This window comes from Colobus angolensis, unplaced genomic scaffold (assembly GCF_000951035.1).
Source record: "Colobus angolensis palliatus isolate OR3802 unplaced genomic scaffold, Cang.pa_1.0 Scaffold13, whole genome shotgun sequence".
Taxonomy (NCBI): Eukaryota; Metazoa; Chordata; class Mammalia; order Primates; family Cercopithecidae; genus Colobus; species Colobus angolensis.
This window is the reverse complement of record NW_012114252.1, coordinates 8,581,028-8,586,403: the sequence shown is the minus strand read 5'-3', so window position 1 is coordinate 8,586,403 and position 5,376 is coordinate 8,581,028.

Sequence of the window (5,376 nt, the reverse complement as noted above, 5' to 3'; positions counted from 1 at the left end):
AAAAAAAAAAAAAAATTACTACAGCTAGGACGTCACTAGGCCACAGGAATTTTTCAGCTGTAGTATAATCTTATGGTACCACTGTCATATATGTGGTCTATCCTTGACTGAAACGTCCTTTTGTGGGGCATGATTGTATTTCCAGTGAGAAGGAAATAGCAGGACCTGAGGTAAAAAAAAAAAAAAAAAAAAACTGAGTAGAAGCTAGGTAAGGTGGCTCATGCCTGTAATCCCAGCAATGTGGGAGGCTGAAGGGGGAGGATAGCTTGAGCCCAGGAGTTCAACGCCAGCCTGGACAACATGGCAAAATCCCATCTCTACAAAAAAAATACAAAAAAAACCCCAAAAATCAGTCAAGTGTGGTGGCATGTGCCTGCAGTCCCAACTACTTGGGAGGCTGAGGTGGGAGGATTGCTTGAACCCAGGAGGTCTAGGCTGCAGTGAGCCAAAATCACGCCACTGTACTCCAGTCCTGGGCAACAGAGGGAGACCCTGTCTCAGACCAAAAAACAAAAAGGAAACTGGGTAAGTGTAGGAGACAAGGGACGACCAAAAGGAGAGGGTTCAAGGAATTGAGGGGAAGGGGAAAGCTTTAGGAAGGAGAAATGGTTCATGGGAAATCCCTGGGAGATGTGCACGTGGGGCCTACAGGGAGACTGGCCTCTTGTGAGGAAGCAGCATGACCAGCCCAGATGCCTGGTGCCCATTTCTACCTCAATGTCCCTGTCTGAGTCCCCATCCCCGGTGTAGCTTTGCTCAATCATCTGAACCTTTGAATAAAAAACTACTTCAGTTCTCCTTGGAATCCATTGAATCCCCTCAGAGAACAGTGGGAAAGGTGGGAGAGGTGGTGTCTGGACCGGAGAAGCCCTACAGCTGAGGTAGGCCTGGCCTAGGAATTAGTTAAGTCTGCTTTGTTAGTTTCCCATGGCTGCTGTGACAAGTCACCACAGGCCCACAGGCTTAGCGGTTTAAAACAACACAACTTTGTTATCTGATAGTTCTGGAGGCTGGAGGTCCTGAAACCACGATATCAGCAAGATCACTTTTCTCAGGAGCATCTCCTGCCTCCAGCAACCCCTAGAGAACTCCAGCACTGCTTGGCTCATGGGCCCTCATCTCTCCCACCTCCTCCCCCTCCTGACATCACTCCTCTCACCTTGACTCCCTGCCTCCCTTTCCTTTTTTTTTTTTTTTTTTTAAGAGGGACTCTCACTCTGCCGCCCAGGCTGGAGTAGAGCGGCACTATCTAGGCTCACAGCAAGCTCCGCCTCCCAGGTTCACGCCATTCTCCTGCCTCAGCCTCCTGAGTAACTGGGACTACAAGTGCCTGCCATCATGCCTGGCTAATTTTTTGTATTTTTAGTAGAGCCAGCGTTTCACTGTATTAGCCAGGATGGTCTCGATCTCTTGACCTCGTGATCCACCTGCCTCAGCTCCCAAAGTGCTGGAATTACAGTCTCTGCCTCCTTTTCATAAGGCCTGGTGTGGCTGTATTGGGCCCACCTGGACATTCTCCCCATTGAAAAGACCCTTAAATGAATCCCATCTGCAAAGTTTCTTTTACCATGTAAGGTAACATTTTGGGAGGAGGCCGTTATTGTGCCTACCACCCACATCAGCTCCTCAACTTTCCCTTCCCAGAGGAGAACCAGGGACAGAAAACAATAATTCCACCATTCCCTGAGTACTTACTGAGCGTGTATTATGTGCCAGGAATTGTTTCAATCAGCTGGAACAGAGCAGTAAATAAAATAGACACAAATTCTTCACCACACAATGTTTATATCCTGGTGTTGGGGAAGAAAGAATATACATAATACATAAGCAAAACCTTTAGCAAGTGAGATGATGAAGAATCCTGGGTTGACTGTGCTGGTTCACACCTGTGATCCCAGCACTTTGGGAGGCCAAGGTGGGAGAATTGCTTGAGACCAGAAATTTGAGACCAGGCTGGGCAACATAGCGAGATCCCATCTCTTAACAAAAAAAATTTTCTGGGCATTGTGGTGCATGCCTGTGGTCCTAGCTACTCAGGAGGCCAAGGCAGGAGGATCACCTGAGCCCAGGAAGTCAAGGCTGCAGTGAGCTGTGATCGCACCACTGCACTACACCCTGGGCAACAGAGTGAGCCCTTGTCTCAAAGAAAGAAAGGAAAAACTCCTAAGAAGAATAAACAGTAATTCAGGTGGTGGGAAGTAAGTGTTTAGATGCTGTGATTTTGGGTAAGGTGGCCAGGAAGGCTTTAAGAAAAGGGGAAATTCCAGAAAAGATCAGAATAAAGTGAAGGAGAAATATGATAAATATCCATATTTAGAAGAGATACAAGAAGTATCCATGTGGGTATTTATGGAAAAGTGGTTCAGGCAGAGAGGAGGCACCAAGAGTCGCTGGGTGGGTGCATGCCCACTGTGGTTGAGGAACAGCTGGTGGCCACTGTGGCTGGGGTGAAGCGAGCCAGACTGGACTCATGGTCATTGAGGGCACAGTGGAGAAGGGGGCAGATAGTAGAGAAGCAGTGGAGAAGGGGGCAGATAGCACCACTCATGCTAGAAGGTGAAGGGGAATGCCACATACAGATCGCATGGTGAGAGCAGAAGCAAGAAAGAAGGAGGCAGTGCCAGGCTCTTTTCAACAACCAGGTCTCTGAGGCAGTAAGAGTGAGAACACACTCCTGTGAGAATGCTACCAATTCATAACTGAGGGGGACCCACCCCCACAATCCACCCCCACCTCCCACCAGACCCCACCTCCAACACTGGGGATCAAGTTTCAAGATGAATTTGATGGGGCCAAACAAACCATATCCAAACCCCAGTATGGACATTCCAGCCCTCAGAACTGTGAGAAATACAAGTATGTTGTTGAAGCCAGTCTATGATAAATACCCAGTCTATGGTGTTTTGTGATGGCAGCCCAAGCCGATGAAGACAGAAGTTAATAGCACGTAGATGGCATTTGAACACAAGGACCAGATGAGCTTGCCAAGAGAGGGGAGTGAAGCTGGACACCCAAGGACTGGCCTTGGGAGCTCCCATGATTGGAGGTCAGGAAAATGAGAAGTGATTTCACTGATTTCTGTGCTACTAAGTCATCTACAGTAAGTAATATCTGTGCCATGTGGAAGGAAGAATGGAGATTGTTCAGAGAGCCACTTTTGTCCACCTCATATTGCAATGTTTTGCTTATTTCCAATTGGATGTTCATTTAAGTGTCCTCAAGTATGAAGGTAACCTCAATGTATTTGTTTGCCAGTGCTGCTGTAACAAAGCACCACAGTCTGGTTGGCTTAAACAATAGAAATTTATTTTCTCACAGTTCTGGAGGCCAGGGTCTGAAGTCAGGGTGCGGTCAGGATCTTTCTTCTGAAGCTTCTCTCCCTGGCTTGAAGATGCCGTCTTCTCCCTGTGTCTTCAACTGGTCTTCCCTCTGTGTCCTTATTTTCTCTTCTTAGAAAGGACGCCATTCAGATTGGATTAAGGCTCACCCTGATGATCTCATTTTAACTTAGTTACTTCTTTAAAGACCCTGTCTCCAAATATAGTTTCATTCTGAGAGGCTGGGGGTTAGGACTTCAGCATAGGAATTTTGGGAGGCCACAACTCAGCCCATAACACTAAGTCAGGAAGAAGTAGATGATTTTCCTTTAGTTTCTGTCCTCTATATAACTTCCCATCCCATCTGTGACAAAGGCTAAGGCATCCTAAACCCCTCAGTGTCCAGTCTTGCTCCTGATAAAGAGACCCTGTCTTCTCAGGATACTACAGTCACAGCCTATAATTGAATGGGCATCAGCTTGGCTGATGGTTCTTGGGCAGGATGCTCACAGGCCAGGGGTGTGAAGTATCAGCCACCCAGTAGGCTGAGATGTCTTCACATGTAGCAGAAGAGAATATAATCTGAAGATGTCAATTCCTAGCCTTTTCTCAACTCCACAGTAACAACTCTCACATAATGTTTGTGGCTATGGTTGTGGTTTTAATTTACTCTACCTTTTATATGGGAGAGTCACATTAGGTTATAAAACAAAGATGCTGCAGAAGTACTAGTCTGACAGTGAGGGCACTTAAGCAAGGGTGGGTTACTTTTATTTATTTTTATTTTTTGAGACAGTGTCTTCTTTGTGACCAAGGCTGGCATGTGGTAGCGTGATCTTAGCTCACTGCAGCCTCAACCTCCTGGGCTCAAGCTATCCTCCCACCTCACTCCCCCAGGTAGCTGGGACTACAGGCACATACCACCATGCCTGACTAAGTTTTTAATAGAGATGGGGTTTGCCATGTTGCCCGGGATGGTCTTGAACTCCTGGACTCAAGCAATCCTCCCACCTCAGCCTTCCAAAATGCTAGGATTACAGGCATGAGCCGCTGCCTGGCCTTTGTGGGTTAGTTTAACTAACTAATTTAGGCAAGTTGCTTCACCTATCTCATCACTTCTTTGTTGGGAAATGAAGACAATTAATCCTTTGTCTCTTGTATACCTTGATTGCTGTTCTTTTTTTTCCCCCCAAAAACAAAAAAGAATAGTTAGGGCCCAGTTTGCAAAGCACAGAGATAGCAAGACACTGAGACACAGAATAAGGGCCCGTGAAATAGAGACTCTGAGCTGTGCTAAAAACTAAACTTGGGGCCAGGTGCGGTGGCTCACACCTGTAATCCCAGCACTTTGGGAGGCCAAGGCAGGCAGATCACGAGGTCAGGAGATCGAGACCATCCTGGCTAACATGGTGAAACCCTGTGTCTACTAAAAATGCAAAAAATTAGCCAGGCGTGGCAGTGGGCACCTGTAGTCCCAGCTACTCGGGAGGCTGAGGCAGGAGAATGGGCTTGAACCCCGGAGGTGGAGCTTGCAGTGAGCCGAGATCACACCACTGCACTCCAGCCTGGGCGACAGAGCGAGACTCCGTCTCAAAAAAAAAAAAAAAAAAAAAAAAAAAAAAAAAAAAAAACCTAAACTCGGGGCACACAGAAAAATGATATAAGTCTTATAGGAGATAAGTCTTCGAGAAATATGAGAAAGCAACCAAGACGAATGCCATGTGAACAAAGTGAAATAGCAAAGTAAGTGGTAGAAAAAAAATCCAAAGAACAAAATCTGGAATCTGACCTCAACCTAATAATCCTTGCTGAAAGAAAAGAAAGAAGAGAACTCATTGCCCCAACCAATAGAAGTGGTCAGATTGGGGAGGCCCCAAAATAGGTCCTCTTTAATATACTGCAGTGTGAAATTTTGATACTTAAAAGAATGAATAATAGAAATACATGAAAAAATTTGACTGGGTGCGGTGGCTCACATCTGTAATCCCAGCACTTTGGGAGGCCAAGGCAGTTGGATCACGAGGTCAGGAGATTGAGACCATCCTGGCTAACACAGTGA